At 47.2% G+C, this 13,246-nt stretch overlaps 1 protein-coding gene across 3 annotated transcripts in view; it reads right to left on the bottom strand.

Annotated features, from left to right (window-relative positions):
• Nucleotides 1-13,246, bottom strand: part of LOC125443083 (transmembrane protein 121-like) — a 36,534-nt gene that overhangs the window by 16,254 nt on the left and 7,034 nt on the right. Inside the window, exon 1 of one of the 3 annotated variants that reach the window (XM_048514994.1) lies at nt 829-846. The exons of the other annotated variants lie outside the window; for them this stretch is intronic. The gene's annotated coding sequence lies outside the window, so the exon portion shown is untranslated. Of the gene's footprint in view, nt 1-828; nt 847-13,246 lie in introns of those variants that run through there. 3 annotated transcript variants of the gene reach the window in all.

The following is a 13,246-nucleotide window of genomic DNA, read 5'->3' as shown; positions in this document are numbered from 1 at the left end:
GGCCGTGGTCTGGCATCTGCAGGCAAAACATTGGGAGCTAAAAGTACCAGACCACACATGACTTTAACCATAAAACCCTCAATAGCCACGCCACAATAAATTAACCTGGAAAACCCACTCAGCCCAGAAAAACTAACAACAGCCAGTGAAGCCTTCGACAATACATTAAATTATACAGTTTAACATTACTGACAACGTTTCTGCAGCCCAGATGCTGGTGGCTGTGAATCATGTATTAGGAAAAGGCACAGGAGAGGTATAAGAGATAAATATTTAGGAGCACCCTGGACAATTGTTTTCGTACACTGGCAGAATTTGCACACACATGGATTCCTGGCAACAGATCACCCCACCATTACCTTTTCTGCAAAGCATCTATAAGAAGCTCCTTAGCTCTATTTAAAACAGTCTTTGGCTGCCATTCTTTTCACATGCTGGTTATTCTCCCACCTCACTTTTTAAATATATCATAATGTACAGATTTCATTTTCTTCTTTTTCTAAAAGAACCGTATTTGGCTCCCTATTGACTCACAGTTTTCTCTACAGCTGTGAATTACTAAACCTTGGATTTGGGGCTGAGTAAAATCCCACTCTTGCTGCTACAGACTCAACAGGAAGCTTTAGGCAAGCTACCTGTCCACATTATTATTAGCTACGGTACCACTTCTTCCAGTGATTATTATAGCATCCAGATATCCTTCACCAGAGTAACTGAGTAAATTAGCACAGAATATCCAGCAGGTGTCAGGATTGAGCTGTATTTTATTAAAGGTCTGAAACCCATTTATCACTTCCTTTCCTTAGAAGGTTTGGCAGGCTCCCTTACCTTCTCACATGAGAAATCAAGCATCTTGGGATACCTGTTGGGATGCTCTCCTGAAATTCTGTGACAATCCAAACTCCTTTTCCTTGCTTCACCCAATGGCCTCTCTCTAATTCACTCTCTGGTACCCATCATTTCCATAGCAACCAGTGATGCTCCTCAGGATACCAGATGCCTGTTGCTAGGGCTATATGAATGGAGCTTGGACTTGCGGCAGTAGATTGAAGAGGGAGGGTGCAGGGAGGAAGATTAGGAAGTAGAGAACAATCTGTGGCTCACCGGAGAAGGGAAGGCGCTGTGGCTCCAGTAGAAGACCTCTCTGTTTGACATGTGGAAGGACCCAAGTTCAAGTCCTGATATCTCCATGCCAGTTAAAAGGACCAGGCAGTAGGTGATGTAAAAAAACCCCCTCTGAACTGCTGCTACCTGTCTGTAAATGATACCGACTCTGATGATCTGATGTCTGATTAGCCAGTATAAGCCACAGAAACCTGTCAAAAGATTTCCTTAAAAGCAAAAGCCTCCAAATACCCCCCTCGGACCTCAAACAACTACTGAATGTTTTATTCATATAGCTATTTATACACAACTTCCCTTCCCAAAACGACTTACTAACAGGGTTCTTCCCTCCTTAGCATTTCCCATCCCTACGAACGTACACAACCCTGGGATGGGAGGGGGTCACCCAGCAAAATTCTTCTTCCTGGCAGAGGGGGTGGGATTAGTGCTCTGGGTCTCCCAAATCAGTAGCTAGTCAAGGATTCTGGACCATACTAACATCAAGCTGTACGTATTTGTTATTTTATTTATTTATTTACTTTAAATTTCTATCCCTACCGCCTCGTCCTCCATCTCCCTCGGGAAGGTCACCATTACTGCAGCGTTCTTAGGGTCAGCTGAGCCATAATATGGCCAGAGGAATTGAATGCTAGCTCCCCAATTCCAATTCTCTCTACTTGCTCTCCTTTGAGCGCCACATCCTGATCACAGAAACTCACCAGACAATGGTTCAGGCCCAGTGGCTTCTAATGAATGCATCCATTGAGGAAAATTCTATGCTGGTTCCTTTCTAGCTTTTATCTCTTCTCTGCTCTGACTTCAGCAGCAGCTAAAAAATCGCGAAAGGTTTCCTTTGGCTGGCTATGGTTTTCTATGAGGATGGAGATTAGCTGAGGTCGTTGTGGTTTTTCTTCTGGGTTGCATGGCCGTGGTCTGCTTTAGTTTTGCTCCTAACGCTTTCAACTAGTTTTTTGCTCCTAACGCGTTAGGAGTTTTTTGCCTCCTAACGCTTTGCTCCTAGCGCTTTGCGCTCCCACTTCCCCCCCCCCCTCCCTTGCATGCCACCCCTCACTCACTCCCCTCATTCCCTCCCGTTCACTTGCATGCCACTCCTCTCTCCTCCTCCCTGGTAGAGTGGGTGAGACCCGTGTCCAGACGCAGCCCCTCCCCTTCCCGTCCTTGCATGCCACCCCTCCCTCCCCTTCCCTTGCATGGCACTCCCTCCTCCTTCACCTCCCCTCCCTCCGCATGGGATGTGGGTAGACCATGTCCAGATGCCTCTGAGAGGATGCCAGCCACAGGTGTAGGTGAAATATTCGGGCAAAGCCAGCCAGACAACCAGGCCATGCAGCCATAGGAAAACTGACAACAACCGCTTTTGCCGGGCATCTACTCCTCTCCTAAGAACCTTTTTACAAAAAACTAAGGATCATCGATCTCCTCAGGACCTGGAGGACCTCCTGGAATTCAGGCAATTCGATCTCCAGACAACAGAGATTAGTTCCTCTGGAGAAAAAATGGACTGTCTTTGGAGGGTGGGCTTTATGGCATTATACCTGCTAAGGTCCCTCTCCTATCTAAACCGGCGTGGTGTAGTGGTTAAGAGCAGATTGATTCTGGCCTTATCTGGTAAATCAGATGTGCTTCCCACACTCCTGGCATACTCTTAAGCTGGGTGACCCTGGGCTGAGTCACAGTTTTTCAGCACTCTCTCAGTCCCACCCACTTCACAAAGGTGTCTGTTGTGGGGAGAGGAAGGGGAAAGGGAAGCTTGTAAGCCACCTTTGAGTCTCTCCTTACAGGAGAGGAAGGTGGGGAATTATAAATCCCAAATTCTTCTCTTCTTCTTTCCAAACCAGTGCGATGGCTTTTAACCTTTTTTTGACAACCGAAAGTGCCCAAAACTGCAAACCCAAACCCCACTCTATTTATTGCAGAAGTGCCAACAGCAGCAATTTAACCTGAACTCAATCCCCTCAAGCGGGGGGCCAGCCTAGCTGTAGCCTCCAGGCAAGTCCTTCAGAGCACATCGCTGCGGCCTCTGCGCCCTCTAGCATCTCTGCCGGGCCACCACCACTCACCCCAGGCAGCAGTTTCACCGCTGGAGCACAGGCATCCAGGGACCCTTCAGCCGAGTCCCTCCTGCCAGCTGGGGTGCACGCGACATCCAAGTCTCCAGTGGCCCAGGCCAGCCCTAGATGTTGTTGGGGGGACGACTTCCCCACCACCATGGCTGTAGGGGAACTTCTGTGTTACTGCGTGCCCACAGAGAGGGCTCAGAGTGCCACTCCTCTTGGGCACCCGATGCCATGGAGTTAGCCATCACTTCTCTAGGACTAAGTGCATACAGTAATTGCTCCCTAGCCTAGGTACAACACCCAGGGCAGTCTGTGTTGCACAGGCAGGAAGAGGGCTGTGGGTCGTGGATAGCGCATCCATTTTTCATGCAGAAAGTCCCAGGTTTGATCCAGGTTGGGAAATTACTGGAGATTTGGGGGTACAGCCTGCGGGGTTAAGGGTTTAGAACAGTGGTGGTGAACCTATGGCACGGGTGCCAGAGGTGGCACTCAGAGCCCTCTCTGTGGGCACGCGCAGAGTCCCCCCCCCCACACACACACACATCTAGGCTGGCCTGGGCTGCTGGGATCGATTATTAGCATTAAACCTAAGACCTAATTTTGGGGAAGCAGTGTAGGTAATCCTGTTAAGCACTGTTAAACCCCACTGATTTTCATGCAAAGAACTAGAGCGTGATCCTTTCACCTGGGAGTAAAGCTTCCAGTTGCCCCAGCAATGGACCTTGCTTACTGAAGGTAAAACCCTTCTAGGGTCAATGATTCACCTGTTGGAAGAGTTTGCATGGTTGCTTCAAAGCAAAACCAGCACTGGACTACCACCAAGCTTACTCCCCGGAAGTAACAGCATGCCTTGGGAGCCAATAGCCGCTTTTTTTCTAAACTGAAACCTCAGTATTCAGGTTAAATTCGCCGTGTTGGCATTTTGTAGGATAAATAAGTGGGTTTTGGGTTGTAATTTCAAAGGCCTCGGTCTCGAAAAGGTTCACTATCACTGCTTTCTTTAGGCCTGATCCAGGCAGGTTGAGCAGGGGTTGGACTAGATGGCTTCTGTGGACCCTTCCAACTCTTATGATCCCTGGCAGTGTTTCTTAAAAACACTACAACAGAAATTCCAACAGGTTCAGTGGGATGCGTGGGAAATCTTTCCTCTGTTGAAATTGTCTATTGTTCACAGAAGCCCTGCATGAAGCAGAGTTAGCTACAAGATGCCTTATTCTCCTCATGCAGAGTAGCGGTCCTTGTTTTATGGTACAATTCAGCCTAGCTATAGCAAGCAATTGACCCCTGAACAAGTATCCTTTGAGAGGTTCCCATGGTGTTTTCCGGGGGGGGGGGGAGGGATGTGGTTTGCAAATGGTGGCTGCGCATTAGATAGCGGGGCCTGAGACAAGCTGGGCATTGGCCTGAATCCTCCCTTTGCTAGGCTAATTGCAGAAAGGGAACTGAATGGATGCATTTCAAACTCAAAGAGCTCTTCCTCCCACCCCTGAGATGCCGCTTCAAAAGCATTCATGCCCTGGATGTTGTTTATACTCCAAGCTTGCCACGGCAACGTGGATGCAGGCAGCGAGGAAGGGAGGAGGAGGGGGCTGTCAGTGATGTCAGAGCCTGGTTGCTTGGTGCCGCTGATTTTCCTTTTAAAGCATTTCAGCCTTTTCCCTATTTTGGCAGCAAAAGGCAGAATCCAGCCACGTCAGAGTACCCCCACGCAGCTCCTCTGCCAGTTTTAAAGGAACAGAGCTCAACTGGTAGCTTCCTGGTGAGGGCCTCAGAATAACAGGGACAGGGCCTGGAAAAAGCTCCCTGTGTTGTGTCCTACAAACCCGTCCAGCCACTCAAAGCCCACCCACCCCCCAATTATTCTCAGAATGGCTATTCCTGGCAGGGCTGCCATATGCGTGTCTCTAACACGTCTATTTTGCACGTGTGTGTGAGCTGGTCCAAAAACGGCAACACCACCGTTAGAATTTTGATATATACCACATCCTTCTACCACGTCAAAAGAATCACGTCTTAGTGGAGTCAGTACACTCAGCTGCCAAGCCATTGAAGGTTGACTAATGGAGGAATAGGGAAAAACGCAGTGAAAGAATCCCTGGTGTGCAGCTCTGGGCAAGGATGAACACCGCAAAAAAACACATTTGTGTTTGGAGGGAGGGCACAGGAAGTGGAAATGTTGCCTGGAGAGGCTGACGAGCTCATTCAGACAGGCCAGTCATCGTTGCCTACTGCGGAGTGATCAGCCTGGGTGCGTACATTTTCCTTTCCTTTATTTCAGGCCTGTGCAACTGGCCGCTGCTGATCACATGTTAATAGCCAGGCCTGCAATGCATTAGGCAGGCAACCTTTCAATCCCTCTGGAGACACCTTGTTCATGACTGGTGGCCAGACCTAGTTTTAATAAGCATGGCCCTGTATTGCTTTCTATCAGTTCCTGTGAGGAAGTTATATGCTTGCCAACAGTTTGCAGGAAATAAACACCCTATCCCTTTAATAGGGGCTAAATGATATCGATAAATTACATCCCAGTATAACATCTCTACTGATAGGTGCAGAATTTTTTCCCCCTCCATAGTGTTGTCCTAAATGTCCACGAGCCCTCTTTGCCCAGCCCCAAAGCTGCTTAACATTTTGTCAGCCTACCGGGTATTTCTGAAGAATAGTTAAATGATGTGCCATTTCCTATACTGCTTTGCTTATTTGAGGATTTTATCTCGCTTCTTCACAACACAAAGCGGCTGATAAAGTTCCAGCATACAACAAAACCAATACTGAGGGGCAAAACCCTCAAAATTGGGTCACAAAAGATCTAGAAAGCGCAGAAAGGCCATATCTAGTACTTGGAGAAAGCCCCACATTTGGCAAAACAAAGTTCCTCGGGGAGAACACCTTTTAGCTTTCAACTCTAAAAAAAAAACAGCAACCTCCATTTAGAAATTTCACCCAACTTTGTTTGGGAGTTCGAGGGTTAAACATCACCACTCCCTCAATTTAATCTGATTTTTGTTTCCAGCCTCTTCCCTCCGAGGAGAGCTCAGGGCAACTTAACCGGGGGCCGTTCCCCTCCATTTATTGCTTTTTACCTCATCCCTCTTTTCTTGTGATTCCCTCCTGTTGTTTTCCCTCCAATTTCAGACAATATGTTCATGATACAAAAGGCAATATGCTCATGATACAAAAGTGGACATTTGGATGAAAAATACTACTCCACTTCAGACTGCAGGCAGAGAATCACATTTTTAGAAACCATTCCCTGCAGAAACGAAAACTAGACTTCCAGGGTACAACCATCTAGACCTTTTTTCCCTTGATATACTAGATTTCTACTTCCCAGGGTTTTATGTGAGGACTTCCTCTTCATCTCCATAGTCTGAAGTGATTCACTGTGCTCATAATACTCTCAAAGGCTATGCCATCTCATTCTATTGTGCAAATGAAGGATTCTTTTTTTTCTTTCTTTTCAACAGAGGTCAGTTTACAAAGTCATCGAGTACTGAGTAGTTTAGCAAGGTTATGTGCACCTGTGAATCAGTCATAAAACAAGAAAGGAGATAGTTTAAAAATCTGGCAGCAGTTAATAGCCTTGTTGAAGAAAGGTCACATTTGTATTTTTCTTTCTCCTACAAGAGTTGCTGTGCTTTGAACAGCAGTGTGACAGGCAGCAGTTCAACAGGTGGGCATGTTCCTGTCACACAGCTATTAAAAACGTAGGAGTCCTGTGCTGAGAAAAAGGAGATAGGGTCCATATCTGTTGACAACAGGGTTCGTTCAAGGTCTGTGGTACGAACTCTGCCCCTACCAGGAGAATACAGTGGATCCTGCTAAGTCCTTGGGGGGGGGGGGGGGGGGCTTTTGGGAATGGGGTTGATAAATTCCGCACCTTTGCTCTCTCCCCTCCTGCAATGTTTTCAAGTATAAAAAGCTTCTCTCTTTCTCTCTCTTGTACTTTTTGGTGAAGCCGTGGGTGGGTCACCATGGCAACAACTGAGATATTTTCGATGAAGAAGGGGACCTTTCTTGGACAGGTTCCTTACTCTTATCTTGTTCCCCCGCCACGCCATCCTTCCCCTCCTGTACCAATGGAGATGGGAGTAGCAATGGGAAGGGGCTAAACATGGCAATTTCTTCATGGGGCCACAGCAAAGGGGCTATGACTGGAGCAAAAAAGTAGGAATATTTAGAGAGAGGCTGTCACTGAAGCTAAGGCTGTTTGTTTTGCTATAGGGGCAGGCTATTCTTGCCCATCTATATAGGCTACAAATTCCACCCTCTGAGGTGTTGTAGACCTTGAAGTAATAATATATTGCCTCTGGTATTGCGCAAGTAGTACTCCTTTTCACACCCATGCTGTGGATGTGTTGGAACTAGAGGGTGGGATCCAGCAGGTTCTCACAGGTTCCCTGGAGTGGGTTATTAATTATTTGTGTGTGCGAGGGAGGGGTTACTGGTGGTGATTTTAAGCCACATGATTTTTTTGCCCTTGGATTCGCCCCTCCTCTCCAGCGATAGCGTGCAGAACTTGAAGCAGTCTAGCAGGAGGTGCACAGGCATTACAGCAGCCTAAACCTGCGCATTCGTGGATTTCCCACCCAAGGACCGGCGCAGTGGCTGCGTCCTTGCCACAGCCCCGCCCAGGAATGCCGCACCCCCGGAATGCCCGGCCACGCCCGTCGGCAGTCCTCAGCCTAGCCCAGCCTAACCCCATTGGCGCTTCACATACCAGTTTGAATCACACCACCATGGGAACCTGTTACTAAAATTTTTGGATCCCACCACTGGTTGGAACCCAATGCACTGTGGTTCTTAACTTCAGTGGTCCTGAACAGAAAGTTATCTCCAAGTCTTTAAGCCTGATTAATGAAGATGAATTTGTTCCTAGTGTTTCAATGAATTTGTTCCTAGTGGTTTTAAGATTATGAAGAGTTATGTATTGTAAGATAAGATTTTTGTCCCCTTTATTCTTTTTGGCTTCACAGGCATGATGATGAGGAGAAGATTTTGAATGGCAGTGCAATTTCTTCTTTGGGGAAGAGCCTTCTGTGTAGTGCATAGATTAGCATTCAGGATGCCACAAGGGCTAACTGCCAGCTATGCGGTAGGAAAGGAATCCCCTTGTCTATATCAGATTGGTTGGTGGTCTAAATTAATTTCAATCTTTAGGATTCAAAAGGCTCAGTGTTGAAACATGTGGTAGAGAAAGAGCTTTTGGATTTATATCCCCCCTTTCTCTCTGCAGGAGACTCAAAGGGGCTTACAATCTCCTTTTGCCCTTCCCTCAAGCTCACAACAAACCACCCTGTGAGGTGGAGTGGGGCTGAGAGAGAGCTCAGAAAAGCTGTGGCCCCAGCCCAAGGTCACCCGGCTGGCATGTGTGGAGTGCACAGACTAATCTGAATTCCCAGATGAGCCTCCTACAGATCCAGGCTGACAGAGCTGGGAATCAAACCCAGTTCCTCCAGATTAGAATGCACCTGCTCTTAACCACTATGCCACTGCTGCTCCTAAGCACAGACCTAAGGGTAGGCCTAAGCATGTGCAGAGTGCCTCTCCCTCACCACTAAAAAATGACAGCCAGCATTTACTGTCTTGGAATGAATGACAGAAGAGTTTCCAGAGCAGTTGGTGCGATCCTCCCAGGCAGATTCTAGCCCTGGCATGTCTCACTCTAGGAAGCCAGCACTTCCTTGCAGGGATCCTGGAACAGCTGTGGCCCAGGTGGAACAGGTCCCAGGTTCAGACCCTGGCATATCCAGCTTGAAAAGATCAGGTTAAATCCTCAACATCTTCAGCTAAAAGTATCTAGCAATATGTGATAATACAACTCTCTACCTGGGACAGCTGCTGCCAGTCAGAGCAGGTAATACTGACCTCAACAGACCAGTAATCCGGACTATGGCAGCATCATGTGTTTGTCCCCCAATTCTTTTGTAGCATATAGTTTGACTTACTTCCTTGAGTCACCCAGACCTACCTGCAATCACCCTGTCTCCGTCCTACCCTCTGTATCAAATGATGCTTTAGAGTGCCCAAATGTCTCTATGGCTGGGTGCCTGGGGTTTTACCTTTGACCTTTCCTAGTTTGTAGATGGGGTTTGGAATGAATGTCCTTTGAGAGAGTTTTCTTGGGACTAGAACAGTTGTTGTTTTGAACTCATGTGTAGGTCACCAGGCCAGGAAACATATAAGAGGCAAAGCAAGATTAATTCAAACGAAAAAGACTTCGATTGCAAGTATGTTTGCAGGGAGTGGAGTGGTTTAAGGTATGAAAGTGACCCCCTCCAGTGGACCCAGATTGCATCTCAAAGCCTTTCTGTGGCTCCCTGTTGGAAACATGATTACAAAACACACATTTTCTAGTTTTTTAAATTTTTTCTTTGTCCCTCTTGGCTAGGTGGGAAATATAAATAGCCTGTTCTCTTGGGTTATTAAAAGCAACAGATTAAAGGCAGTACAAGTGAGGGGGCCCTTTTTATATAACAAGATTGCAACCCCTAGAATGATTTTCCTTTCACCACACAAAGTACCTCCTCCATTGTCCGTCACTGAATGTATTATACCCGCCCCCTAAACTAATACAGATTGCAGCATTCAGTCCCTGGTTTCAGATACAGCAGCATGGATGTGAAGCCTGCGTCTGTCAGAAGGGCCTTTGCCTCTTTTGTGATCATCCTGAGATTAAAGGGAAGGAAGGAAGACTTAGTAGATGGTTGCATCTTGTTCCAGTATCACTGGGGCTGCGTTTTTATGGCTTCTACAGTCCTGGGACTGGGCCATTTACAGAGGCCCAGAAGAACACCAGTTGCTGTAGAAAGCTACAATAGAGTCTCCCTGCTCCATTTCCTTGGTGGAAAGGACAGTCAATCAGAGAAAAGCACTTTCAGCCCCAAAATGCTGTATCAAAGGAAAAGGATGAAAAGGGGTCCTTTTCAGCAGCACGGCTGATTTTTTACTACATTATTGGACACCAGGAGGCTACTTGCTTCTCTTGAGTCATATCCTTTGACTCAGCTTCATATCACTGTACTCTGGCTGGCTTAACAACTCCCAAAGGGTTTCTTTCATATCACCTATGGATTGCTTTTTTACCTAGGAGGTGCAGAGTCTCCCTTCTTTGGAGGAGGTTTTAAAGAGAGGCTGGATGGCCATCTGTCAGGAGTGCTTTGATTGTGTGGTTCCTGCATGGCAGGGGGTTGGACTTGTTGGCCCTTGGTGGTCTCTTCCAACTCTATGATTCTGTGGTGCCAGGGATTGAATCTGGGACCTTCTGCATGCAAGGCAGGTACTCTGCTACTGAGCCAGAACCCTACCAAAGTGGGAACTGAAGCTTATGATCTGCAATAACAGGCCCATAGCAGCAGATGTTTTTTGGCCAGCAGGGGAAAACAGCAGCTTGCCATAACTAACACTGTCCTTACAACTAAGAGAAAAAAAGGGGGGTGAGAGCGAACATGACAATCCAGTGTTTTGAGAATACATACATCATATACACTTCTACTTTAGTCCAGAGCTAACAGCCGGTAGGTGGCAAGCTGCTGTATGCATTCAGGAAGTGTGTATATTCTGTGGCAAAACCCAGTTTTGTTAAGCTGCCAAGATCAGCTCAAGTGCCTGGGAGGCAGGGTTGTTTCCCACCACATCTCTCTTTGTAGGGCAGTCCACCTGGTGGAGTGTAAAGCTGGATTGGGCCAGAGAGTGAACTGCTACTCAGAAAAAGGGTTGGGAGGAAGGCTGGAGGCGGGGGGGGGGGGTTGTGCTCAGCAAAGGGATTGAGATTTTGTTTTACAGAAGCCCAAAGCTGTGTGTGTGTGTAATATCATTACTGTTAATTTAACAACTTAACAATAGTAAAGCTATGCACCATTTTGGAATAGTCAAGCTGCTTCCATACATTGCTTAATTCTTCCCCTGCTCTTCCTCCAAAAGAGTTTAATGTGGGAGTTTACCAAAAGTCGCTACCGCTTCTTCTGCCCAACCACTTTATCCTCCCACAGCAACCCTCTGTAAAATGTAGGTTGGGCTGGGAGACTAGCCAGGCAACTCCATGTGGCCTTAGCGGATTTGAGATCAGGTCCTCAGGCCAGCATAGCCTATCCGCACAACACTTCAATTCTTCCAAAAGGAAATTGGAAAGGATCCAATGCTTTAGCCAAACCTACAGGATAGTTTCAGGTGGAGCAGTGGTGTTGGTCTGAAATAGAACACTACTAGATTTGGGCCTAGTGCCTTAAAGACCAACAGGATTTTCAATGCTATATATTTTTTGATGTTCAAGGCTCCCTGGGTCGAAGTAATATCACTGATATTGGGGAGCCGGGCCCTGAAACTTGGAGAAGGCAGTCTTATCAAAGGCTCCTTTGTGGATTCATGGCAGAAATATGATCTGAACCCAGGTGAAGATTCAGGTGAACCCAACCCTGATTCAGGTGTGAAGAATAGTGTACTAGAAATAATATTTACTCACGTGGCCTTCCATTCCAGGTACTGGGCAACACTGGACCTCAGTATCAGGAAGCGTGGGACATCAGTGGTGGCCTGCATTCAGAGCTACCCTGGTATGCCCTGGGACCAATGCCAGCTCTGTGTGGTCCCTTCTCGAGGAATGACAAAGGGATGCTCAGCTTGCAAAATACTTGACCCTGGGAGAGAGAGCAGCTGCATGAGCTCAGGGGAAAGGAGGGGGTCAAAAATGTGCGACGGGAAACAAGAAAATAACTCCACAGAGCATGTGGTTTGAATGATCACGAAGAACCACTCCCGTGTGTTTGTGTCTGAGTGCATGTAATACATACTCCTCCTCATACAGCAAAGGCATATGTGTGAATGAAGTAAAGCTTATAGGGTTGCCAGCAAACAGGTAAGGGAAATTCCTGAAGATTTGGGGAGTCCAGGGCTGGGGGAGGGACCTCAGCCAGAGGATTTAATGCAAGCAGAAAACACCCTCCAAAGCAGCCATTTTTTTTCCAGGCGAATTGATCTCTGCTTAGTCCTGGGGACCAGTTGTGATTCTGGGAGACTGCCAGGCCCCACTGGACATTGGCAATCACTTAATTACAAAAGATTGATTTTTTGGCTGGCAGTGGTCCTGACCGGTATCAGCATATTCCTGCAAATAACTCGAATTAAGTGTGGCTAGTTAAATAGCTGCCCTTGGTAAGTGGCAGGGGAAGCACCCCCATGGACAAAGCTTCTGATTAACTTTGGGTGGCAGAAAATGAACATATGGAAGTCTTGACACACTGGATCACTCATCTTGCTTTTTACCCAGGGGTGAAAAGAAGCCTCTGTAATAACAGATTCCTATGGAGTATTAATAAAAGTGGCTAAAGGGCACCTCCCGATTTCTGCTTCAAAGCTAAGCCCGCACCCCCATGAGCTGCGCAGTACCAGAAACAAATGTAAGTGACAGGTTACATCTTAGAAATCCCCGCTCAACAGTTCGAGGAGTTTCCAGGAGACTGGCAGATGTCAAAATCAGCCTGAAACCACAGTTCCACAAGCACCAGGAAAGGGCGTAGAGTATGGTCAGTTCTGCTAATGGGGTGCTGTGTGTGGTTTTCTGGGCTGTATGGCCATGTTAGAGCAGCATTCTCTACTGACGTTTAGCCTGCATCTGTGGCTGGCATCTTCAGAGGATCAGATCCTCTGAAGATGCCAGCCGTCTGATATCAGGCGAACTATCAGAAGAATGCTGCAACGTACTGACTTTCCTCCCAGGAACCACACCAAAAGCACAACACCTAGTGATTCCCGCCGTGGAAGCGCCTCGGACAGTACAGTTCTGCTAATGTTTCCTCTCCTCCTCCTGCCTCCAATATAGGTTGTGTTTCAGTCAAAGAATCAGAGTGCCTGGTGACCTGGGGTTTAAATCTTGTTGCTGCCATGAACTCCTGAGTTTGCTTTCGGCATGCTGCTCTCCTCCAGACTCAGAAATCATATGGATCAGCTCGCTTGCTTGAGCCACCTGAAAGCTGTTTAGTCTATAAGTACCTAAAACCACACTAGTCCCATATTGAGGTCTAGGTTGTCTGAACTAACAGTAGGAGAGGCTGGTGAATTTATGGACA

Source organism: Sphaerodactylus townsendi, linkage group LG01 (assembly GCF_021028975.2).
Source record: "Sphaerodactylus townsendi isolate TG3544 linkage group LG01, MPM_Stown_v2.3, whole genome shotgun sequence".
NCBI classification, from domain to species: domain Eukaryota; kingdom Metazoa; phylum Chordata; class Lepidosauria; order Squamata; family Sphaerodactylidae; genus Sphaerodactylus; species Sphaerodactylus townsendi.
Note: the sequence above shows the minus strand (reverse complement) of the source record. Positions and strands in the feature narration are given on the sequence as shown.